The following is a 26,896-nucleotide window of genomic DNA, read 5'->3' as shown; positions in this document are numbered from 1 at the left end:
TGTTTTCACAAACTTCCCACAGCTCTGTTTGGAAGAGCACACAGAATCGAAGGAGGAGGAATGACCTTGCTTTTAAGGCATTCATCTGGAGCTTGGGCACAGGGAGCTAAACTCCCAGCGCTGGGACTGGCTTCCTCTGTGGTCTGCAGTATGTTGCTCAGGAGATGTCTGTGCTGCACAATGGAGCTCAGCATAGAGGGCCCTGGAGGGGACTCCAGGAGGTCTGCGTGGCCCTACAGTGCATTGGGGCACTGTGTGGAGGCACGACCCTCTCCCTGAAAAAATACGGTTGCGCTGGTTCAGGCACTGCCTTGTACTGTTGGGGCTGTGCTGCTTCCAGTTTTGGAGTTATCATGGTTGTGGCTCATTTGGGCATCTCTGTACCATACTCCTTTGCTAAACCCAGGAAGCACTGGGGTACTGAGAAACTAACACAGAGTTCACAAAATGTTTTTGAAATGTCTGCATGGTCTGGTTCTGGATTTCTTTTGTTTTGCACAAGCTTATCCTAGTCATTCCACTGTCACTGACTTTCATTTCCTCCATGGCGCTGGAAATCAGCTAGAAGGAAAGCTTAATTTCAGCTGTTTCTCATGGCCAGATGGTTTTCCAGGAAGTAAAAAGTTCTGATATCCCTTGGAATTCAGCTGACCCCAACTGCCTTCCAGGTCCTAACTATGATCTCAGGGGAGGCAGCAGAGCCTGGTGCTTAGAACCTGGTCGGCCACACACTGTCTGTGAGGGGCCACTGTGCAGCCTCATGCACAGAGCTACTTAACTCCTCTTTTCCAAGCAGCCACACAGGAGTGACATTTATTCAGCTTTGTAAAGCATGCTGAGAACCATGAATGAAAGAATGAAAGGAGCTGTGCATATTCAAAGCAATATTTTATCTGCTCTATCCAGAATAAAGAAGAAAATAGCTTTATTGTCTACAGCTTGAAAAATCTGCCTGCTGGGATGATTCTGACAATATGAAACCCAAACTTGTTATATGCCTAAGAAAACACATGCTGTTGCTGGCTTTGATTTTGATGGGGTGTAGGTGATGAGAGTAGTTCTGGGCTGGTGCCTGTAGTACCCTTCCTCCCCAGAGATGCTAAGCAGGGCTCACAGGCATCCTCCCAGCATGCTACCAGTAGTTCACAGGGTCTCCAGGCCAATTTGGAGGTTCAAGTCACAAATAACATACAGGAAGCCAGCTGGAGAAGTTAGCATGCAGATAAGTCATTGCTTTTTGTCCAAAGGAACATCAAACTGACACTTTCTTCTTAAAGTCTTTTGGCTAATAGTCTTTAAAAGATAAGATCTATCTAGGCGGAGAGGGTTGCATAAACTTCCTGTGAACTTTCATAGCTGATGATCAAAAGGAATCACAGAACATGTTGTCATTATTTATCTATCTATTTATTTATTTATTTAGAAATTCAAAGAGTGCACAGTGCTATTGGTTGTGATTTTTCTCATGTGAACAAGGTGATACTATACTGCATGCTCAGCCTTAGGCCCTTTTATTTTTCACTTTGAGTTTAAACTAAGAGCTCTTTTGCAGGGGGGGGAAATGCAAAAAATGCAACCACCACCCATATTCTGCTTCAGAAACCAGCACTGCATTGTTGAATATATCTGTACTCATGTCCATTGCTTTGCTAAGAGGTCCTTTCCTCTTTATTAGCTCTGTAGGGCTAATGTAACGATAGAGGTGGCTGCCAAAAGCAGCCTCTTCTTTGTCTCACTACCTGAATGCCCGTACAGGAAGGGCTACTTTGATAACAATTTGAAAAGTGCCTCTTCAGGTGGGGATTGGCTTAAAGGATCTGTATTCCCACCATTTACATGCTCTCTGAAAAGGATTCTGCCCCTTTGTTCCCATTAAGTCAAAGTTTTGCAACACTTGTTCAGCTGCACACAGGATTTAGTCCTCCCAGAGTTACATTCTTGTGAGTCCTGCTTGCATTGCAATTCCAGGTGTGAGGGCATCTGTTTTTTAAATTGCTTTCTAGTCCCATGTGCAGCATCTTGTGTCGCAGGATGTGTGCTGTGAACAAGGGCAACAGAAAGCTGTTGGTTGGCTTTTACAGTAGTGAACTAAGACAAATTAAGATACCTCGCATTCGTATAGGGTCAAATCAGAAATGCTGTGGAATTTCAAACAACTTATTGACGTCTCTCCTGATATGGCTTGTTCCCAGAGGAAGCCTGCTTGTCTCATTTGCCCCTCTTCTTGAGACATAAATCCATGCTTGACTGGGGATATCTGCAGTAAAAAAAAAGGTATAGGAAGAGACAAACACCTATAAAGGGCTAAATTCTCTTGTTGTGTCCAGACAGGACAAATAGTCCTCCCTCGAGGGCTTCCCCCCCTCCATCAGTTTTGGTCCTACAGCTTCCCGTCTTTCCTTTTCAGGCATGCCTGGGATACAGCACAGCCACACACAGGAAGGGTGTTGACTGGAGTGCAGATGGGTTGCAGACAGGGCTGGCTTGGGAGAGTTAAGGAGCAGGACTTATTTACATGAGGTTCCCACCTTTTGGTTATTGCTGTGGCTTGGCTAGTGCCTTGGCCTGGTGCCATCTGGCAGTTTGCAGCACTGGGATGTTGGGGGCTAGCTGAATTGGCTGCCTGGGCCCAGAGACAGTTTGTATGGCTTGTTTGGCTTTGCACTGCTTTCTAGCAGGGTGAGCTGTAATATGTGTCTCCTGTCATGAATCAGACCATAGGTATGGATAATTCTCAAACCAGGCATTTACATGAGTTAATTCCACACTGTTCAGGTTTAAAATTGTTTTATTAAGGAATTATTCAGCTTGTTGCTCAGCAGATTTTCAACCTCATTAGTAGGTTTAGCATGGGGAGTGTGTCCCAGTTATATTGCCAAATGACGTCTTAAAGCTTTAATTGCCAAATAAAAACTCTCTTGCTCTCTCTTTTCTGAATTATATGTGTTACTAAAGTACCACTTTGCTAAAATATTGTAGCACATTTGGCATATTTTTAAGTTCTTTTGAAGTCAATGTTTAAGTGTGTTGCTGAATCAGGGCCTAAATAATAGTCACAAAATTAAGCCACTTTATTTCTGAAACAGTAATGCTGCACAGGAGTTGAATGTGCATCAGCTTTTTGTTGTGACCCCTCCTGGTACAGATATCCTCTTAGTTTCACTGAATCATTTAGCAATTTTTGCAAGTTGGTGTCTTGTACCCAGCTGAGACATCAGTGTCAGACCCAAGTATGGTAGGCTTTCATTTGCAGAATGAGATCAAACTGAAACGAGATATAGGGCCGTAAAGGGATTGGCAGCATCTCAAAGAGTGCGCAGCTATGATTAGTCATTTCCTATATACATATAGTGTGCATGTGTGTGTATATATATACGTCCACACACTTTTTTCTGGGTTAGTGAAATCAATACAGTGCTTCGAACATGATCCTTTTTGGGCTGTTAAAGTGGTCATGGAAATTTTTAATTCCTCTGCTAGAAGAGTGTTGTGGAAATACTATGGGTAATGGATCTGATACTGAAATGGGGGAAATAAAAATCATAGCTGACTGATCTTAGACCTAGACCTGTGCAGTCCCATTACAGCCAGGGAGCTCGTATGTTGGGTCAACTCCTTTGCAACTGTTTGCAGGGCTACAATATACTTTTGTACTACTTGCTATGATACCACAATCCTAGAAGAGATAATGCAGTGAGGCAAAATAGAAGTTAACGTGCCACTGATGTCAGGGAAAGTTTTACTCGCTTCAGTAAAATGATGCTTTTGGGCCACTTGCTGTATCGCTGTGCTCTTATGCTGTTGTGTAGGACTGTTAACAGCAAAGGCCAGTGCTGTGGACTGTTAATTCAAAGAAGTCGGTGGTGTTGTGGGACTGCTTCAAAGAGTATGGTGGCTGCTGTCCTGGCAGTCATTGTCTTATCCCGCTTGGTAGTCACAGAATGCCCTGTGCGAAAGTATTGAGTGCTGGGCCTTTAAATAAAGCACAAAGAGCACAGTTTTTGTAGTGCATGCATGCTTTATATTATGAGCTGGTTGGGGCCTTTTCCCTTATTACCATACCTCTGCAAGTCACTGCCTGGTGATGAGGAAGTGCTGCTGCTGAGCTCTCTGCCTTTCCCAGTGAGGTCAGCAGGAGCTGCAGGCAATTGCCTTTCCATGGTATCAGGTTGAAAATGTACTGCGGCAGGGCACTCAAGCTTCACTTTTTGCTGTTAAGTCTTCAGTTATCTAAGTTCAAACAGATATGATCTATTGAGGTCATTGGAAAGATGGACAGTAACTGTGGTGTACAGATGGCACGAGGGGAAGAGAAATGAGCTGGTCATCCTCTCTGGGAAGGGGGAAGAAATCCTTCTGAAGGGCAGAAAGTTATTTGAGGAGGGTGGAAAAATTATAAATAATTTTACAAGAGTATTTTTATGTGGAACTTCATTTTATTTAAAAAATGCGAAGGAAAATGTTACTGAAGTCAGTGCAATGATTAATCTCTATTTACATCTACCAGAGATTTGTGCTGTTGTTGTGGTCAGCTTATTCTGTAGCTTATCTCTGGTTTTGTCTTTTTAAAGCCCGAAGTTGATGTTGTGTTTTCACCTACTGAAAGTGATAAAATTTCATGAGTCATTTAGGAGCAAATCTGATCTTTGTTTCCTTTCCCATTGCTGATGATGGCTGCTTGATTTGGAAAGCATTCAGTAAAGAATTTCAGACCATGCAGCTCATGGGGAGAGTGGCTCATATTTCCCTTTCCAGTCTCAAGGGCAGAGGCGCCAGGTGTGCCCTGGTGAGGACTCTCTCACTACATACTCATCCTTTGCAGTGCATGTCTGCTCCTGCGTGCATCACATGGCTTCTGCATCCTGTGCTTGCGACCGCAGAGTGTAGGAAGGAGTGTGTTCAACCAGTCAGAAATGGGAAGTGTATCGGAAATAAGAAAGTAAACATCAGCCATGTGTGAGTAATGGATTGCCTGTCTTCTGCAGGGGATGAGGATACATGTTCTAATGTTCTCTGGTCACAGTGTAGCCATGACACTGTAATTAGTGTAGTTCAAGCTGTTCATCATGTCTTCCATTTATGATCCCAGACTCTGTCCTGATCCTAAATTTTGTTCTGAGGTATTGATGTGCTTATAGAAAAGCTCAGTGAGAAAAAAGTGAAAAGTGGGAATGGTTCTTGTTTCACTGCGGCCAATTTGACCAAAATATGTCAAGGAGAATACGGCAAGGAATTGATTAGGAGTGTACTCACGAGGCTTAGAATAGAAATGTGCTTGTCTGGGGTCTTCCGTGATAGTCACCGGCCCAAGAGCAAAGCTTGGGCCATAGTTTTAGTACTGTGCTTCATACCTACATATTTGTGCATATGTAATATATTTTAATGACTTCATTTGTTTTATTTGAAACTTTAAACTGTAACTGAGTATGTATGTAATGCAATGAGCATTTTCAATTGTTTATAAATGCTTGCTTGTATGCTCGCCTGAGATCCTTGCCAGATATGCAGATGTGGTCACCTAATGAAGTGTTAGAGAGCCTTGCGATAAACTCTGGAATGGGATGTGATGCATACTCCCATGCTACCAGTAATGGGTCGCTAGAAAATCTGAGACTGATCAGCCATTTCACCTGTATGTCGATCAATTCCTAAGTTGTTGGTGGTTTTGTGTATGTGGTTTGGTTTGTTGGGTTTTTTTTAATTACTTCATGTCCTTGAGCACTCCCTTTATGGTAATATAGGGTAAAACATTCCTTTCTTGGGAGGAGCTACACGTCTCCCTCTTTCCCCAGTTACGCTGCTAAAACTGAGCCTACTTGCAGTGTGCAATGAGTTTAATTCAGTTTATACACCAAGGGGAACTTTTCAAGACAAAACGTCATAATTTTTTATATTTGGCTTATGTGGTTCTGCTGGGCTTCACTGGTGCATTCTTAAGGGAACTTAGTGTGCACTTGCAAGCTTAGCATGTGGCACTTTCAAGTCTAGAAAAACTGTTTCATGTGATGTCATTTCAGCATCTTCTGGATTCTTGACAGCTGAAGTATCTGTCCTTTTATATTCATCTACCTGTGAACAGTTGGTACGCAGTTTTTGGTAACAGTGTAAAATACACTTTCATGTATATGCCTTTGGGTAGTGTTTTTGACAGAAAGGTGGTTTAAGTGTACAATCCACTGGGAGCTCTGTCACTCACAAAATGTAGAGGTTTCAGAATTACATTCAATAATATGCTCCAGTGTAGTTTATATCTTATAATAGCTATATGGAGAGAAAGGTGTTCCCATAAGATATCTTGGCTATCTCACTGTCTAGTGTTCTTTTTTTAATTCTACCTTTGCAATCGTGTTAGAAACACAACCAGAAGAGTAATATCTTGGAAGTCTCCTTGTGTATAAACCTAGCTGTGTTAATTATGTGATGTACATACACATTTTCTTGCATTCAGCTCTCTAAATAACATATGAATGTTACATATGCTCATTTTATTTTAAGTTTTTAATGGAGGGGTGGAAGACCGTAACAGCATAATGAAGTGGTTAATAGAGAAAAAAGAAATTGGTTTCCTGCTTAGTATGGCATAGTCAGCTTTGCAATTCTGTGCCCGCTAGAGGGACTGTTGCTTATACTACTCATTGCAGAAACGAGAGTCTTGCAGTCCCTGTAGTATCTATTATGAAGTTTTAAAACTTTGAATGACTGACTCTGGTTAAAATCTCTAAAGAGTAAGTCTCCAAGCTATTTCTCAAAGGGTAAAAACTTTGGGCACAGTGCTGCTGTTCTGAGTCCAAATACTTTTTGCTGAATTTCTTTACTAAATCTTATTTTTCTTTCTTTTTAAAAGTATTTTCTGTTCTCTTGATTTATCAGTCCAGGCTTTCCTATATGACGTTGCTGGGGATTAATTTATAATTCTTTTTGTCAAGGAAAAAATGTTGTGTCTCTTTATTTATGTTTGGAGGAAGTTTTGTTTTGCAACCATGGTGCCAGTGAATATGGTAAATTAATCAGTTTTTGTATTCACAAACGTCACTGAAATGGGTTTCTCCTTTAACTGGGAGATACTGAGTTTTGAGTAAGAGGCATGTACACTTAGAGTCAGTATGAGAAGTTCCAAATGTATCTGTTTTTTCTTGTTTAGCTGGGGGATTCTTTCCTGTTTGAGTTGCATGTTCCTGACCTGCACATTTTTTTTTTCTTAATTGCAGAAACATGAAAGAATACAGGAAGTCCTGCATGACCATGATGAATACCTGCACTAATTAAGTCACTGGCTGGGTACTGGGAGAACAGCAAGGTAAGCAGTCAGGCCATGCCAGCAGCATTTCTCGTAATCTGCATGATTGTATTTCAACAAAGCCTTAGTGCTTTCAGATATCAAATTCATAACAAGTCAGGCGAAGACAAATACCCCGCAGGTTTGAATGCAATAGTTTTACTTTTAGTTCAAAGCTTTGGCAAGCAAACATCTCTGTTTTCCTTCTTGGGGGGGAAAAGTACAAGTTCTGTGGTGTGGTTGTTTTTTTGGGGTTTTTTGTTGTTGGTTTTTTTTTTTTTAAAAGGCAATATCTCTAATTTCAGCAATCGATTCATGACCAAAGCTCAGCTTCCTGGGCTGACTCTAGGGAGGGCTTGGAGGAGGGGTGGAATGCTTCAAAAACTTAGCTGATGAAAAGGCATGCTGTTTTGTGGATGCCTCCCAGAATTGTTTAAATCTGTGTGTGTGTGTGTGTCTGTGTGTATGCGCGCGTATGAAAAGAGAGAGAGAGAGATATCTCCATGGCAACTGGCCTGGCCAGTCTGTGTTCTCTGCAATCATTTTAGCTGGAATCAGTGCTGTGAAAGGTCATATGAAGGAGTTGTGGGAAGCACAGCAGGTATTAGACGCTAAACGACTGGTTTTCTGATTGCTTCAGATAATAAGACAGAGTTTTGTCTGGGAAATACAAATCTGAGAATGGAGTGGAAAGGGAAATGCTCCAAACTTCAGGTAACAAAAATTGCCTTTTTAATGTTATTTCCTCCCATTTTTAAGTTTGGTGTTTTGGTTTTTTCCGTGGTGTTTACTCTCAGCCGAGTGTCTGAGTGAGCTTGGATTCCCTGGCTCTGGGGAATGATGTCATGCAGCAACAGTTGGATTCTATTAGCCAGGGAAAGAGGAAACATCCTGCATTTTTGGGGGAGAGGAAAAAAAAAGATACTTTGACTCTTTGTTGAATCTTGTGCAAAGACTGCAAGAAATGTTTTTTAAAAAAGTTTCTAACAAATTAATTCCCAGAAAATGTCATTTAGGATCTAGACAGCACCAAACTTTAAAACCGCTGCAACAATTACTCCTATATGCAAGAAAATAATTATGGAAGTGTTACAAAATTCAGAAGATGTTTCTTTCTTCTTGGATGCTCCTATGTTCATCTTTAATGAGAAAATTAATTGCACCGTAATTAAGGAGAGGATTTGGAACCTCTTTGCACTTGAGAAGAACCTTTAGCAATTCTCTGGAGAATGTGCTGCTAAAGAGTTTCTTCTGGGCTGGGCTCTGTCTCAAATTGCTGCTTATGAATACATGATGCTGGCAGCATTGTTCTTAATAAGGTTTTCAGTCCTGGGCTATGTTTTTCATAGCTTTAAACCAGCCTTTTTGGGAGAGGGTAGCAGGGCAAGAAAGCAGAAAACTAACAATTTAGCAATTTGAAAGGGTCTTTTTCCCCTGCCTTTCCTCAGAGACGTTTGCTAAATGCTGTATTCGATACTCAACATTAGGATAGCATGCATAGCATTTTAAGCTATTAATGATTAATGTACGACTGCTGTGTCCTAATGAAAAGGCTTAGAAAACAGGTATAATCCTACTTCCTCAAACATCGCAAAATACACTGTACCTATAGCCACGATGAAAAGATTAGGTCACCCCATGCTGTTTAAACTCCTCTCTAGCAGATGCTCATCTCTACACACTTCTTTGTTCCCTTCTGTGCATTTCAGGCATGATCCAAAGCTTGCCCGAGTCCATGAAAGTTTTCCTGTCAACTTCAAAGGGCTTCAGATCAGCCTCTGCCTGAGAACTTCTCAGCCTGTTTCAGTCCTTTGACTGCAGGACTAGGCCACAAGCTCTCCGCTTTCTTTCATGAACTTTCCAAACAGAAGGTCTTTTGTGTTCCTCCAAACAATGCCAGGCGCTGCTGACTGGCTTCAGCATGGCTGCTAACACCGCTGGAGATAATAGTGATGCTTATTTCCGCTTTCTCCTAAAATCGTCCTAGGGGGAGAAAGTGCAGTGAATGGAAATCGGATCCTTCTATCCCACCTCCCCTCCTCACAAATGGCTGTTGTTTATGAGTGTGCGTGTGTGTGCAAATTGTTCCTTGATTAAAGGGCACTATTGGCAGTGCTTCAGGGAGGAGTTCCAGGAAGACTTTCGGGGGAAAACACTGTTATCATTGTGATCTGCCAGTAGAATCCCCATGAGGGAGAAGCAGGCTGTCCTGGAGCAGGCAGTCTTTCTACAATGTGTGTACAGAACTGACAGCTGTCATCTGCAAACTGAGGGCTGATCAGCAAAGTCTAACACTTTGTTGTCCCCTTCTTGTCTACTGGATCTGACTGGCTTGATTGTGTAAATAAAATACTGCTGTTAGTGTATATCAATTAATAACCTGGTTAAGTGATTGGAGAAAATAATAATTTTTTATCTGTTTGATGGTTGAGAGCAGTTTAATAAGAAATCCTTGTGCCATTCTTGACTAGAAATGAAATGTCTGTTGAGCTAGTTTGTTAATTTGAGACATCCCTCTCCTTAAGAAGGAACGCTGTGATGATTACTCAAGTTTAAGGCTCTTTTGTGGGGAAAATGCTGTTAGTCCTGAAATTTCTGAGGCAAAGATTATGATTTTCAAAATCAGAACCGCTCCTTTTAATTGCTTACCTTTTACAGATGGTCAGATTGAGAATCCTGAGAGATCTCTGCAAGGTGTTGCAAACTTGGTATTCCAAAGGCAATGGTTACTTTTTGTTGTGTGTCTGTTCTGTGTGTGGTGTGATGCAGTGGGAAGCCTGGTGAGTTCTCTCCCAGTGTCTCTGGCTGAGGACATTTCCCGTAACGGTCTGTGTCTACATGTCACTTTGAAAAATGATACAAGGCATCATTTCCATAGTTCATTAATATAATTTTCATGTGTCCTAGCATTCTGAACGGTTCCAAATGAAGTTTGCATATGTTATGTACTATGTATACCTTACCAGTAGGAAATAATAATTAAAAAATCGTAATGTATTTATAACTATACTCATAACAAGATAACTTAGAGCTGACCTACTATAGTTGGGCATAAATATAACCAGCAGCCCCTAGGCATTGGCACATTGTTTTATTCATCCATTAAGGGAGTAAGCAATTCAAGAAGGCTGCTGCTATACCAGGTAATACACACGTTCTTGTAGCTGTCTGTGCATGCATAGCGGCTCAGTGCTCAACACAGCTCCTGTGGACAGGTCCTTAGCCTAGCGTTTGCTGCCTGCTGTAGTTGTCACTTCATAAGTGCATTTGTTTCTGTATCCTGAAGAGAGTTGCTTTATGTTGCTGTTCTGATATAAATTTCCTCATTGGTCCCCTATACCCACCATGTTTCTGCCAGTAACTGTATGCCCACATTCTGTCTGTGGATAGTCAGTGGCTCTGAGTTTTCCAGAGAGGTCAGTGTGGTTTTTAGATAGGATTAGTTGTGTCCTGTCTCATTGTACTTAGAAGGAAAGTGAAAGGATATGGTAGAAATCTTTTTAACAAAAGAAGTCTCCTTGACTATCTAATGACTAATTTTTGTTTTCTGACTTATGTTTATATTGCTTGCTTTATCCTGCAAAAGATCATATTTTCTGTAACTGCTCATTCTCCATCTATCCATAGGTTGACCATAAAAGTTTCTCTGTTGTCTGTTGCAGTGAGTTGCACATTAATTGGTATGTTGACGCATTTGTCTTTATTGATTGGAAATACACCGCTTCGTTGGCAAATGAGCTGAGGCTACTAGGGCTGACTTTGTATCATTCAGTACTTGCTTCTGCTCTTACTCTTTTCTCTAAATAACTCCAGTCTCTTAGATATTTTTTTTTTCCTTCTTTTCTTCTTAGGGAAAGTCTGTGAGACACTGAAAAAACACTGTAGTTGTCTCCATTTCTGCTGTTTTCTTTGAAGGTCAGGTGATCTTCAGAGCACCTGATGTTACATTTGTGGACAGATGTACCCCTAAATTCTTGAACGTGAGATCAATATTCTCCATCTGTAACCTTATACTCACACTAGATGGAATTCATTGACTGAAAACAACAATGCTATTTAGAAGAGCTGCTCATGAGCATACTCAAATCTTTCCTTATTTTCTGTGAGTTAATTTCAATTCCAGCAGTTAGAACAATTAGTTCTCACAGTTATTTCTTCTCATGCTGTTTCCTAGTCATGGTGACTCTGACTGACTTTCTAAGGTGTAAAATGTGACATGCAAAAGGAGATGAGCAGCTCACACTGGATATGAGCATAGCTACCTTTAATTACAGCAAGAACCTTGGCATGATTGCACTGTCATTCTGCTCTGCAGTGCAGGCTATCATTAGTGCTAATCGGTGGTCTCTGTTCTGCCTTTGCATCTTTGACACAGTTACTCTTTGACAAAGCAGACTTTTGGCACAACCCTGATCAGAGAGCAGGGGAGATCTGGTGGTTTTCACAAAAACCCGTTATAATTAAGGCTTCCAGTCTGGGATTTAAACTACTTCTTCCTCTTAAAAGCTCAAGAGGCTTTTAAAAATATTTTGCAGGCTGAAAATGAACCTACTGCTGATAGAGGCATAGTCTGCTGACAGTACTAGCTGCAGGCAGATCTGGAGGAGGCAGGTGCTGCTCTTGTTCCTTCCTCAGGCTTTGCCTATGTGCTTCTGCCCTGAGTGCTTTTTGAACAGCACTCCACAGTTGTTCCTCAGTTTCATGTGACAACAGCCGAGTCCCCTAAGCAGTTAGAGGAGTATTGCACAGTTGGCTTTCCTCCGGTGCCAGCTCTTATCTGAGTTCAAGCCTCATGTAGCATTAATTTTCTCTGCCCACTTGGAGCCAAACTGCTGTATGCAAGGGGCTGTTCAAAGAAGTCCCATTTCCCTGTCTTGCCAGAGGCAGTGCTCCTCCCTTGAACCACTTTTTCCCCATACTGTTGCAGTTTGATGACAAGAAGATGAATCAGGGGCTAAAACTTCTGCCAATGGCAAGAATGCAATTTGGCACCCCTTGTGCCTGGCATCCAAAGGATATAAGCCATCAAATTATCTGTGCTCCTGGTCCAGCTGAGTCTGTTGGTTTACGACTAGAACATCCCCTTCTAAAGCATGCTTGAGAGTTAAAAGGCATTGCTAAGCATTTACGACATTATGGATGTGCTGAGGACAGTCGGGCAGTTTTGACAGCACAAAACCTGCTCCCTGCAATGCTATTTCATGCCTTCTTGGTAGACAGCAAAAAGCAATTTGAGAGCTGCAGCAGGATGGAAAGATTTGTAGCTGCACAATTCATGTTCCCATGTTTCAGCCTCTCACAGGCCATGCAGACCTTCTATTATTAGTTTTAAAAGGAGAATAGCTGACAGCTGATTGGTTTGAATGGCATATTCCAGAGAGAGCTGTTTTATGACTGAGTTGTCAAGAGTGGCAAGCCAAGAAAGTATTGACTATAGTTACAAAGAAAAATCTCTGATGTAGAACACAATCCCGTTTATCCAAAAGACTTGTAGAGGACAAAACCATCTTCATACCGCTTTGCTGTCAACATGTTCAAACCCATGTGGGGGAGATGAGAAGCTGAAAAGCTCAGCCTGTTGCATTCATTGCCTAGCAGTTCCTGGGAGAGCTCCCTGGGGGTTTCCTGGCATGTTGTTGCAGGGCAGGGGACATATCACAACTTGGTCTTCAGAAACCTGCCTAAAAATAATTTCAAGTGACTCATTCTGGTGTTTGGTTTTTGGAGAAGAGTCAACTTGGTTTCAGAGGGAAGAGTTGGGGAAAAAAACCACTTTTGGACAATGAATATGCTTTATCTAATCAGCTGATGCTCTGGATTAGAGTCGCTGTGCGTCAGTCTGGGTTTCACCATTGTACTGACCCCGCTACACTCATGCTTGGTGCAGCAGATTGGCTTTTGGGAATGTATGAAGACCTAAGAGCAAACACTGTTTTTTTTCAGCGCCCTTTGTATTAGCGGCAACAGATGACAGTAGGTTGCAAGTTGACCAGTATCACACTGGGGCATGCACAGGCAGTTGCCTGGCCACCCCTTTTGTTTCCTTTGGAAAGCATTGCCCTTGTGTGCCAACTGTAAGCAAGACCCTGCTCCCAGCCTGGGCAGCTGAAGCGCAGCTATCTTTCCTTGGTCTGTGGCTTTAGTGGAGAACGAGAGCCAGTCCTGTCCCTGGAGCTGCAGAAGATGTTCCATTTAGGTCTTCTCTCTCCTACTGCATTGAGCCTCTGCCATGTCACCTGCTTTCATGGGGCTGTTCCCTCTGCCCCCACTTGGGATGCTCTGAGGGGGCAGGAGTCACAAAAAGTGAAAGCAAAGAGGGACGTGAGGGGAGAAGGCTAAATTGCCCACAGACACCATGGGCTGGGAGGAGATGACGTGTTTTTCAGTGCAGAGAGCTTGTGTCCTTGAGGGTGATTGGTGATCAGCTGGGCAGGAGCACCATTCCCTTGAGCCAGGCCAAATTTGTTTAATGTGAAGGTAGAGTGAAGGCAGAGGTTGAACCTTATTGCATTTAGAAACATTCACTTCATGCCCATGATTGGCTGTGTGGTTTGGGGGGGGGGGGGTTGCTATACCAGCTGGTTGTACAGGGGACCCCATCAGCAGGTTATAATCTCTTCCATGCCCGACTCGGTGGGTAGTATAATATACTGTCAAATTTTGCATTTGCATTAAGATCTGCTTTCTTCTATGGAGACATTATCCCATTTTCTGCTGAGGCACATCAAGAGTAAGGGTCCCTGCTGCATTTCACTATTGGCTGACATGCATGGACGGTAGAAAACAAACGTAAACATGACTCTGTGCCATGTATTGCAATAGGACAGAATGCTTCCTGGGCATTTGTGACTAACTGGAAGAACAGGGCATCCAAGTGGCAGCCCTGACTTGGGGATGATCAGCTGCAGCAACTTGTTGGCATACCCCAGCACAGTTCCTGTGCCTGTGGCTCTGATGCCTCTGGTACTGTTCTGAAAGTATGGCCGGATCCTCAGGTAGAGGAATATGAAGCCAGTGGAGTTATGCTAAAGGTTCCCATGATTTTTCTGGAAAATCTATGCAGTTCATGTTCTGGATAGGGCAGACTGATTGCAAAGTGCCCATTTATCTGGATATTCCAAGTGTCAGTGGTTGCTCTGGTCAGGCTGTGTGATGTCCTGAGATGGTCACATTCCTCTTTCTGCACCTCAATAAAATTTCCATGTGCAAAACCAGGCTGCACTGGGCAAAGCTCTCTTGTGCATCAACCTCTTGCTGAGTTGCATCAGGTGTGTAATGTCGTTTTGGCAGTTGTGTTGCTGGTGAGATATCTGACCTTGCCTACAGTAGCAATGCACATGGACTTCATATCTTCTGAGATCTGGCATCACATGTGCCCCTTGAGGACACAGGAACAGGACAGACTCCAAAGTGAACTTCCACTGGTTCTGACAAGGATGAGTTCATGCAGCCTGTATTGGTGCCAAATGATATGCTGGGTTATGGAAGTATTAAAAAACTATTAAATAATGATTTTTCATGAGAAAAGGAAAAAACTGTTTCTTGCAGCAAGGGAGAACAGTTGGCTGCTCCTGAGTCTGGGTAGAAAAGGGAGATGCCTAGGAATAGGTTGGAAGAACAGTGCAGAAAAAAGCCAGCAGATTATCTGTCAAAAGAGGAAAGAAAACCTTGTAAAAGGTAATTATGCTGTGGATGAGTTGTTGGCTTCCTACATGGTGGACAGATGAGTAGCAAAGTCAAAACCCAGACTTCTGACTCAGTGTAACACCATTTCAACATTTGTTTACCATCTGATTTAAAAGGAAACCAACCAACCAAGCCATCATTGTAGACTGGGAATCCTGTAAAATACTTTTTTGGTAACATGGACATAGCATTCCCAAAACAAATCATTCCAGGAGACTTGTGGTATTGGGGTGATGCTGAGAGCCTGCTAGGCTGTTTCACTGCTGCCTGCTACTGAACAGCAGCAGCAAATCTGTTGGCTTGGACAGATTGCCCTCGTGACACTGGTTCATTAACAGTTGTCACATCAGTTATATTTGACAGCCTCAGGTATGACAAATGTGAGAAAAGCTGTGATTTATCAGCAAATCCCCTGTGGCCCTAGTCAGGAAAGCATATGGCTAAGAAGAGAGAATTATTCTTCCTGCTCTTTGTTACTAACCAATCCTGCTCTTTCTGTGTGAACCAGCCAGCTAGGACTAGTTGCATTCCTCTGTAACTTTCAGTACCTCCTGTATGGGGCTGAACCAGTGATGAATTAATACATTTTTCGATTTGTTGAGGACTTTCATTCATTGTTTCAGCAACCAAAGATATTCAAAAGGCTGGATTCAAGTCTTGGGGAATGGAGCAGAAGTGCCAGTGTTCTGACTGTTACAGAGCAGGTTTGGGCACCCTTGAATCAAACTGGCTTTTTTATAGAAGGGTTATGGCGATTCAGACAGGTATGTTGAACCAGTGGGGTAAGCAGTCAGACTCGTTTTAGTAACTGCAACAGAACAAAACAAAAAAAGAATAGGAACATTTTATTTATATTCAACTATCTCCCTTTGAAATTCCTCATTGAACACTATAAGATGAAGCAATCCACAACTGTCTGCGATCTGTAGGTTATATATGGTATGTCAAATCACACTCATACAAAAATTAGTGGAAAAGGGATAAAATTACAGACACACAGAGATCTCTTTCTATCATGAATGTATCAATCTGGAAATCTAGCAGGATGCATAAAATAAGTCTTTGCCTCTCATGAAGGGAAGGTAAAAAAAGTGAAATACTAGTTGAATAAACTATATATAATATGACATAAATGAGAAAATGGGGAGGGCTCCAGAGCTTTGTGAAGTATGACACGATTGCCCTTTCCTGAATAGAACCAGATCTGCTTACAAGCATTCAGTTCATCTCTGCAGGGAACTGCAAACAGGATGCAGCTTTGCTAATATTGGCAGGTATTGGATTTTTTTTTTGAACTGAAGTGATAGACCCTGGTGCTCCCTATCATGTGGTTGAGGCCACAAGGTTTAATCTTGGTGCTTTGCACTGCTCTTGTGTAGTTTACCTGATAGCTCTGTGTGTGCAACGTATGCATGCATGAATTACTGCTTACCTCAGCTCCCTGTATGAGCAGCCTCCAAGTAGTAATGCACCAGGAGCATTTTATCGCCAAACCAGGTAGAAGCTTTTGTTTGGGAGATCCTAGCTTTGCCCGAGAGAGGTTTCCAAGAGCGTAAAGGCAAATCTGCTTAGTTCAAGACTGTTCTGGGACTGACCATCTCACTGGACTGCAGCAAGGCTGCGCACAGGCAGTGCTGAGCAACTCCCTGGCTTGGGATTTCCAGTACTGTCTCTCAGAGAGGAAATGGTGATGCTTCAGCTGCTCACTAGTGCACTGTTGTTTATAGTCCCACAGTTGTGTCATTGCAAACTTGAAGGTGATGACTTCGACTGAAACACACATAGTCAAATATATTTATTTTAAAACAGTAAGTAATAAATCTAATTATTATTTATGTGGTTACTGCTGTAAATTAAGTCAATAGTTTTTCCAGCATTGTTGGAAATTCTAGACAAAGCTGCCAAGTAAAACATGTGAATCCTATTTTATAGCTTGTCTGCTAGGTGCAAGGGGGAAAGCTGAATAAAAAAGAGATTGGGATATACCTCAGAAAGACAAAATTTACTGTGTACTAGTGGCAAATGTCCACTCTCCTGATCTCCATGGGAGCAGTGGTGAAGAGATGGAACAGATCATCTTTATTATGACTGATCTAGCATAGCAGGAGAATGAAAGACAAGGGATGGAAATGTGTTTGTTCTCACAGAACGCCGTGTACCTCAGCATAGCTGGGTGTTTTGTGAGGTAATATCTTTTAGTTTACGTTTTTAAGCAAAAGCAAATCTCTATTTTGAGAAAGAAGGAAAAGACTTTTTAAGAAGAGGAAGGTAATGCTTAATGAATGAAGTATTTCTCTGCAAGTTTTGAGATTCTATCATGTCTGTGGCATTGAAAGTAGAAGAGGCATCACTTTAAAACAGCTGATCAAAAGGAGTTGACAACAATTGTGTACTGTGTGAACTTTGTGGGTAGCCTGACTGACATCAGCATGACTGTTTCTAGAACTTCACTCAGACTTCAGGGGGGAGCCAGTCACCAAAGCAAGCACAGACCCAGCTGTACTGAGTCTTGCAAGGGGAACCTTTGCTGTGAGCTGAAAGGCAGCTGGTGGCAGTGGTATGCACCATTACCAATTGTATTGTACATTCTTTTTCAAAACTACAGCAAAATGAAGTGTTAGTTGACTCATGACACTTACTACAAAGTTCTCTTCCTCTCCTAGTAGTAATCAGTCCCAGCAAGTTACCTCTTCCATTGCACCTTTCTGAGATGCAGTGATGCTGTAAGAAACTGTGTGAAAACATAGCAAACTCAAGTTGCCATAATGTTTAAGAGAAACTACTTAAGTGAGACTAACGTTTTGGGGTTTGTTTGTATAGTGTTCAGTGTGCTAAGTCCTAATCTGTGGCTGAGCTTCTGAGGTAGTGGGTGTAATAATAACTGGGCTAATAAAAATCAGGCCTGATAAGCATCACTGTTGAATTGGGTAAAATACTGCCTTTTTCTAGCTGTAGCTCCCCAAAAGATCAACACGTTTTGATTTTTGAAGACTCATTAATTATCTTTTGGTTAAAAGGAAGGGAGAACGACTCAATGCATCTCTATTTGCACGTTACTTTTTCCCAGTCCTGTCACAAATCTGTGGCTAAAAATGCAGTACTTACAAAATCTCTTCATCCTGTATCTCGATGGGAAGTTTGCATTTCTGTTGTGCTTCCATAGCCAGCACATTCCTGCAGTCAGGGAAGTAGAAAACCAGCTTCTTAGAACTGTGAAAAATGCTTCATTTCTTAGCTATCTGTTCCCTAGTTTGGAATTTTTATTCTGCCTTTAAAATCTTTCCCCAGAAAAATGAGTTTGAAGCCCAGGCGGCATTCCTATATAAGTGACAGTCATCTTCCTTGGGAATTGAAGGATCACTGTCACCTGGAGTTATGGTCTTAATGACTAAGATGAACAGATAGTTAGGAATTTGTTGTAAATTTCTATTTTACCACTCATTGTTTCTTTTGAATGTAGTCATACAAGGAGAAAACGGATGTCATTGTTCTGAGACAAATCAAAAAAGGGTGGGACTCCCAAGGAGTAAGATGGAGAGTTAATATTCAGGCTGTTGTAACGCTAGGTCTCTTAGTCCCTGTAGTAGTAACATACTCCACAGTAGCCAGAGAACAGCCTAAATGGGATGACCCAGTTTGGAGGCAAAATCATTCTTCAAATTCACACACGGCCTCTAAAGACACACAGGGTCAGTTTTCTGATGTATTTGAACACTCAATTGCACATGGAAATTTTAAAATTGTAAGAAGTAGTTTGAAGTTTCATTGAAATAAAAATTAATTTGATTTGTTGATGAATGTGGCAATTCCACTAAACAGTCAGATATCTGGAAATCTCCTCTAACTCTGTTTTTGGGGTCTTGAGGTCAATGTTCTCAAAAAAGCTCTGAGGTCCCACTGACTTTCAGAAATGTTGAAATCCTGAGTGCCCTGAAAGCAGAACTCAAATCCTGTAAGCACCTTTTGCAAGGTGTTCCTGTATGCATACTCTGCGTTCCCTTGTGGGCTAAAATACTGTGTCTTCAAACTGCCTCTGAAGTCATTGGTCAAACAGAAATTTTGGTTTTTTTTTTCCAGGTAGAAAAGTTTATTTTCAGGTTGGCAACTATGTTGACATTTCACTACTGTGAGAAATGTAAACAGTTTGCATTTTAGATGGAAAGAGAAATTGAAACAAAGTTGTCCTGAGCTGTGCAGAAGCTGGCTTAGCAAAGGCAAAGTGGATCCTTTTAGGGGTCATGGAGCTTTGAGTAGCATTCCTACAGAATCGTGAAACTGCGGAGAAGTGAGGAGAAAACAGTAAGAGATGGAGGAAAAAAAAAGTGACGAAAGCGAAAGTATAAGTGGGGAGTGTCTGCACCATACAAATTCAGAGGGATGTTCAGTAAAATGACAGTTAAGAGATTTTATCTTCCCCACCATCAAAACCTTCCAATTAATATGCTTTTTGAAGCAGTTCATCTTTTACAGTTTAAGTTTTCCTACTTAAGCTGTAGCTGGATTGTATATTTGCAGCTTTGTATCTAAGGCTATATTAATAATTGTAGATATCCAGGTAAAGGTAAATGTGACACCTGTCTTGGTGAATGGAGTTAGCTTGCCCCTAGATTAGGGGCAATAGATCTGTGATGGACGCAAAGCAGCAGATCAGGTCTCAGAAAACTGTGTCTATGAGTATGTGACTATACAGATTTTTCTTCTTCATTTTTCCCTAGATAAAAAGGTATATACCCAAAGGGGCTGTGCAGGGTGTTGTTGTATTCAGCTCTTCTCAATCTGAAAGCTGTTAATGGGTGGGAAAGAAACTGACTGCATGTCCAGTTGTGGGAAAGATATGAGGACAAATGCCTGGAAGGGTAAGAGGTATGTGTAAGGCTGTGAAGAAATAAAGGTTTTAAAAGTAATTGAATAATTAGCTCTTGTTCAAGCAGTGATTCATAGATCTTGGTCTTGGCTGTCTTTGGGCAGAAACTTTGGAAGGAGCAGTAGCCAAGAGGTGAATGAAAATGCACCATAGTTCTTTTGGCATATTGCCTTCCAAAATAGATGGTGGAGTTTCTTCTGATGGAGCTATAGCTGCGGTGCTAAAAACATTTCTTACCTTAGTCATGAACAAAGCCACTCAGAGCTGAGTTTACAAAAGATAGTCTACAGCAACTGTAGTCAAAGCAGGGTTCATTTTAAATTGTCATTCATACTGTAAAACAATTGCCCAGTGTCAGTCAAAGAGAGTTGAAAGACTTGAAGGGATCTAGACTGATTTGCTGTACATGTTATTAGGTGACCAAGTAGATAAAATATAAGAATGCTGTGCAAAGGAGGACATGGTGGTGGTTTTTGCATGGGCAAAACACATGCTTTAAACTTATCAAATGGAAAGCTTTGTGAAAGTTTGGTTAATAGTTAACAAATTATCAATTTTTACTACAGAAGAAATCTGTACCTGATGGCTGTCATAGTTTCCTTTGACTTCATTTAAAGTTTTATGTTAACTTAAGTCTAGTTTCTACTTCTCCAGGTACTGTGGAAATCTGATTTGTGGTGTGGTATGAGTATATCCTGATTGAGTTGGAGATTTCTAGTGCAATAAGCTTTGTGAGAAAAATGAATATTTGGATATGGCATGTTAAATCACAGACTAGATTGCTGGATTTCATGCTTGGGCTGAAGGACCATGTTACCAATTTAAAGGGTTTGCACCTTTTTTTTTCCTCTCCCCCCCTCCTTTTCTTTTCTTCCTTTTCCCTGCTCAGAGGTAGAAATAGTGCTAACCCAGGGAGCTGATGGGGGTTTTGTTGTGGTTTTCAATTTGTTTTTTTGTTTGTGGTATCCTGGCATCAGATGCTTCTCTCATCTTGCCTTATGCAGAGAGCTATTGACAAAAATTTTGTCAGCTCTGTTGTAATTTTTGGGGTGGTGTTTTTACCAATGGAATATTTTAAGACACTGTGGAAAACTAGAGACAAATACTGCAAAAAGCAGTGAGCCTATAGTTTGAAATTAGTCATACTAGACCAGTGTTCTTGGATCCCAATTTCCCTTTAATTTGAACATCAGAGGGTAGTGACTCCCTGGAGAGCCTAGGGAGGCTCCTGAAACAGCTCTGAGACTTTAACTGGTATAAATAACCCTGTACCTTTGTGGTACATCTTAGCTGCAGAATATGCAACTAATGGGAAGCACTGGTTATTTATTTTGGGGTTTGAAGTTGTCAGGGAGCATTACCGTGACACTGCACAGGAGTAATAGGGCTAGCCTGCTGTATAGACAGTCTAGTGGTGAGTTAAAGGCAAAGCTGACATAAAGTATGTTTGAGATCCCACTTATGCTGTTACTAATGAAAGGACCTTTCTGATGCCTTTCCAGCCCAAGCTGTTGAAGCTGTGTGTACACAGTAGGTTTCCTTTTCTTTTAGTCATGAGGTACATAAGTGGACTTGCTTCTTTGTGTCTCTGGGCAGTTGGATTCTGCTGCATTTTCCCTTTATGGATGATCCTGGTTGAGAAGTCTGCTAATCTCCATTGAACTTGACAGAGAAAAATACTAGGGATATGGTTTTGAAACTGAAAAGTGCAGCACTATAATAAATTGTGGCTCTCTGGTTGAACATGAGGATAAAATTCATTCCAGACCCTGTGTTCGAATGGAACAGTTTATGAATGGAAGCACAGCCCCTGGATTGTATTTCAGCATTAGTCTCTGGTTTGGAATTGTGCTATTTCCAACATAGACAAGGATATGTATTTTATAAGCTTCCATTCTTCCACTCTTCAGATTGTCCAAATATAAAATACCTTGTGCTGGAGATTGCTGTGGAGTATATGCCATAGGAAAAAACATTTTATTTTTTAAAAGAAACAGGTTAGTAACTGTTGTGCACAGTTTTCAATATTTAAAATAGCTTTATATTTGGCTGAAGGAGAACCGGCTAATGCTCAGAGGTATCACCACTGTATTTCTGCTTTTCCTCACTATCCACGTCTTGTTCTATGGTCATCACCTCTGCCTCAGCTCTGTCACCCATCAGAGAGGGAGGGATAACTCTGCTAGATGGCATCACAGCCATGTGTGTTGCTTACTACTATGTGATACAATCAGATGTTTAGATGAAAACCACCAGCTGTAGTAAATGTGAATTAGTATTGGTTATATTCAGATGGGCATGCTGGAGGAAAATAATATTGTAGCTATCAAAGAAACAAACAAAAGAAAGCATGCTTAAGCAGCGTGTATTAGGAAATTAGGAGTCTTGGACGGAAGTCTATAAATCTGCTAGACAGCAGCCGAGAAATAGATGCTTAAAGACGAAGGAGCCAAAACCTCCTGTCAGTTAACATACTGTGGTTTCACCCACTGCTTAAAACTGTTTAGTTTTAAACCTCTCAGATGGATTATGTTATAATGTTGACAGAAACAAAAAAGGCATACAAAAAGAAAAGAAAAACTTAGGGAAAAAGTGTGAGGTGTGATTTTTGCATCTGTTAACTGGAAACAACATTTTTTGTTTATTCTTTCTCACTGTGATGTTTAAAGATGCTGAGCTCCTATAACTTTGGCTGAGAAAAGGCAAATTCTGTTTGAAGTGTATATTCCTTTCTTCATTCTTGCTGGTTTTCCTATGTCATATTTTTAAAGCATAGAAATATCAGATTTTTGTTCTCTGAGCTAATAAAAAATATTTTCTAAGTAACAGTGTGTGGAACTTGGAATAAAAGCTGAGACATGGGCAAGATTTTTAAAAGCAGCTGAGTTGCACCTCAGCAAAGCAGATGGATAGGGGCAATACAAGCATTTTGACCAGTTTGCTAACAGTGTCTTTGTGTGTATTATGCAAGCAGAGGCATACTGGGTTCTGAAGTATGCTGGCCTACCTCTGGAGAGAATTTCCCTCTTCCCTTTGTTCTGAAAGGGGTGTTGTTGCCCTTCCCAGCAGAAGTCTGGGAATAAATTGTTTCATCTTGTCTCAGCAATGGAATTCAGCCTACCTGTACTGAAATCAGCTGAGGTAGCCTGCATTTAGTCCAGGCAGCTGGAAACAGAAATCAAGTCTTTGATTTTCAGTTAATACTAAAATTATGAGTATGGATTATGATATTGTTGAGAGAGATTCTTTGGAAAATGCTCATGTATTGTGGTCTGTGCATCACCTTTGCAGAAAAATAAGAGAAAAATACTGTTAATAATACAGGACCCACATGTTTATTGATGTCTAGGACTTTCTTCATCACTTAACTAACAAAAGAGAGTTCTGGTTTTGCTTAGGTTTTAGTACTTAATAAGGAGATGCAGGGGCTTTGGTCAAATAGAACGTTCAAGCTATCTTTTAAAACATCTATGTACTCTTTTTGTACATAGTACATGTATGGGAGGAGTTAAATATGGCTCTATAACAAGGTTTCTTATTTCGAAGAGTGTATTGTCATAGAGCTGTGGCAACTAGTTAGTAGCATATGCTGGACTGAATTGGACAGGTTCCTAAATATGAAATAGGCCTGTAATTTCGTGAAGTTAGAGACTCTAGAGCCACCAAGAATTGTCTCGGGAAAGAAGTCGCAGGGAACAGCTACAAAGAAGAAACAGGAAAAAGAAGGAGAAAAAAACTCATGGGGAAATAAAGGTGCATTTTTGAATTCAAGAAGCATAAATACAAAGTGAGGACTGCCAGAGGTGAAGTTGTATTAGACACTGCTCAGGATATTAAAGCAAACCAAAGTATTCCACTGCCCCCCGCCCCCCCCCCCCCCCCCCCCAAATTTATGAAAACACAGGTAGGAGAGATGCATGGGATAGGTGGGATAACATGAGAAGAATTCTTCAGTGACTAGTGGCTGTACAGAATATCCAGAAACTAACCTATGATCTGCTGTCATTCCCAAGGGGGTGAAAGGGAACAATGAATACTGACCTTCTGGGTGAGATTGGCCATGGTGACAAAGAAGAAATACCGAAATAATACTGGAATAAAATGCTAGCAGGAGCTTTGATATTTCTCCATAAATGAACTGAAGGAAAGAGGGACAAGAATCAGAAGACAAGCAAACAGAAATTTAGACTGAAAACAATGTTGTCACAAGAACTAGGGACTATCTGAAGTGGAAGAGGAAGCTAAGATTACTGCACTTGGCAGTTCCTTTGGGTCCTTTATTTTCTATGTAGAAGGGTTAATTATACCCTTCCCTTTCAACTGATGATTATGATTTTAAATTTTGCTTGTTTTAAGCTTTAGTTCAGCTCCTCTTAATCTTCACGGGTAAACAGGTGTGCAGGCAGTGAAGTGGGAAAAGATGTTGCAAGTCTTACTGAAGCTTTGACAATTGTTATTCAATTGAGACAAATTAGGAGAACAAACATGCTTGTGAAATGTTCTGAAGAACAGAGGGCAGGAATCTGTGTCAAATCCATTTGTTAAGTGGTGTTTTAAAATATTTTATTGCCAAAGGATTAGCTGAAATAGCTATTTGTTCATACATTTATTTTTGTTTCTTAATGGAAGTACCAACTATTTTTTTTAATGCTTTTCTGTCCATAAGCCATAACTTAACTATTTTCCAACAGAATTTTAAATCACAGCTTATTCTGAAACTAGTTCTTGAGGGCTCCATTCACTGAGAGAGGAGTGTGACTTTTTTTCTTGCTTATAGTGCCCAAAGAAAACTTTATTTTTCACACCGCCCAAACCCTAACAAACCCCAAATCCTGTGTTTCGCCCATGTTCTAAGGGATTGCTGGGGACTATGGTGAGAAAACAGTGGGAAACAACTGAGACTAAAGGTGCTGATGAGCTGTCAAAGAGGTCTATACAGAAAGTAGGAGCTTGTTTTAGATTCAGTCAGTGTAAAATTGTCATGTCCTATGGACTCTAAACCTGATGAGCAGCCTGTCTGCTGTGTTTGTACAAAGCAAGCATGCTGGTGTTTCTACAGCCATGCCTATCTTCATTCATAACATATCCTTAGGAAGTTGCTGTCTCACCTCCCCTGCCTCCTCATGTCTTTGTGGAGCCTTTCAGCTCTCGGCAGCCCTGAACTAGGGCATATGATAAAACACCACATGTCGGCTAAGAAAAAGACTCAAATTGCTTGGCTGGTCTGAACAGGGCCTTTGGATCTCTTTGTTCGACGTCAGCATTTCTTTTCCCCTCCCCAGTTCTTGGGGTTGTTTAGAACTCACTGGTGGTATTTAGGTATATATATGTATATATAAAGTAAGTCTTAGAAATAAGGTTCAGACTAAAATACAGTGGCACTTGCCTTAAGTCCAGATGCCTGAACTCCCCTTGATGCCTAGTGGAAGCAAGAGGGGCCCTTAATCATTCAGGCAAAACTTTGTTGATTTCAGGGGAAAAAAAAGTACTTCAGGATTCAATGTGTTGGCACAGAGATTGTTTTGTGAGAATGTTGATGTTAAATAGACAGGTGTTGAAACAGTGCACCTTTCGTATTTGCAAACTACTGTTGTTCACAGAAAAATCTAATATAAAAGCTGCTTCTAATTTTGAGTTTATTGAGCAAGCAGACTAAAGTGCTTGATTTTTGAGTATGCTAATTCCACTGAGGTTTTGGGCTGACAACTTTATTAGCCAGGACAATTCTGTAAATTAAAAATCAAGTAGTTCCCAGCTATCTGGGTATGGTGTTTTTCTATAATCCTGGTAATGTCCTTTCCCCATCTTCATGTCTCTGTAGCCGTTGATTTCTGAAACGTGAACCTGTAATCTTAAACTCAATAACTGATGACAGAAGCAAGGTGCCTTCTGTACAGCCCATTTATAGACAGGAGTATTTCTGATTTAGTCTTTGTTTCTCCTTAGATGGTTGATTTTCCAGGTGACTGGACAAGTCAGGCAGTAGTAATAACAGAAGATGGAGGTTTTGCAGTATGTAGTGCTAGATAAAATAACAGTCAAAAGTTGATAATCTTAGTGGGTTTATGTGAAACAAGTAAAACCCTTGACTAAATTAAACCGGGTAAACGCTTCTTACCTTGGTTTACCCTTGACCTTACCACTGAATTGTTCAGACAGATTACAGCATTAAATCTTCTGTGATCAGTAATGATCCATTGGCATCAAAGCAATCATGTTGTCTAACAGCACAGTGAACAATGGGGCTTGGCTGGAGCAGGGCAGCTTTGAAAGAAAAGACTTAGCTGGCAAATAACTTTTATTTCTTCCATGAGAAAAATAACAGGTTCTATTGAAAAAGTTGTACTTTTCCTTAGCATGGGTAATGCACCGTGCTGATGGTGGTTTTAAAGATTTCTGTAATACATTTAAAGAGACTACTAAGGTGTTCCCTTGTGGAGTTTTGGCTCTGTATTTTCTGTTTTCATTGGGCATTCACTTGTGGAGTTACTCTGAAAAGATGCTGTATTGAATGACATATATTTGAAGCCTCCTTCTTGTTTCTTGTAAGAAGTGTGATTCCTTGTAGATACCCAAAAGCCTCATTCTGGGAGGCAGGAGTGAAAAATATCTTTTGAGAAACGTGAAGCTCAGCAGATGCTCACTTGAAGGTTGCTATGCATGTATACCCTAGGCTGACTGCCTAGCTTAATACTTCAGCATCGAATGAATTGCCTGCTTAAAGCAGATAACATCCAGTTTATATCAGCTGTGTTTGAGGGTGATTCATCTTCTCTAAAGTGCCTAAATGATTCACACAGTTGTATGCTATTGGCTTGCAATGGTAGGTCAGCTCCTGAGTACACAAACCATTGATGGGCATGGGAATAAGAATTCTGCTAAGTGTTTCTGAGAATTGTGTGAAGGTAGTGTCTGGTAGTTGTCTGGAGCAGTGGTGTCTGCTGGAAGTTTGTTTTCTTTCAGCAGGAGAAGAACAGATGCTATGCACCAAATCAAATGAACGGGGAGGAGATAAAAGCAGGACAGGTTGGAACAAGTAGAAGCCTGGCTGTACTTCACCTGTAGGCAGG

General features: G+C 41.1%; 1 protein-coding gene across 8 annotated transcripts in view; it reads left to right on the top strand.

Moving 5' to 3' along the window:
* DENND2B (DENN domain containing 2B) overlaps nt 1–26,896 on the top strand; it is a 178,849-nt gene that overhangs the window by 29,459 nt on the left and 122,494 nt on the right. For 6 of the 8 annotated variants that reach the window (XM_027778347.2, XM_055813737.1, XM_027778348.2 and 3 more), the window contains one exon: nt 7,209–7,297. The gene's annotated coding sequence lies outside the window, so the exon portion shown is untranslated. Of the gene's footprint in view, nt 1–7,208; nt 7,298–7,859; nt 7,991–26,896 lie in introns of those variants that run through there. The other 2 variants (XM_005231447.3, XM_055813741.1) reach the window with 2 other exon arrangements.

The sequence above is a fragment of the Falco peregrinus genome, chromosome 9, assembly GCF_023634155.1.
Source record: "Falco peregrinus isolate bFalPer1 chromosome 9, bFalPer1.pri, whole genome shotgun sequence".
NCBI classification, from domain to species: Eukaryota; Metazoa; Chordata; class Aves; order Falconiformes; family Falconidae; genus Falco; species Falco peregrinus.
This window is presented reverse-complemented; position numbering and strand designations above follow the sequence as displayed.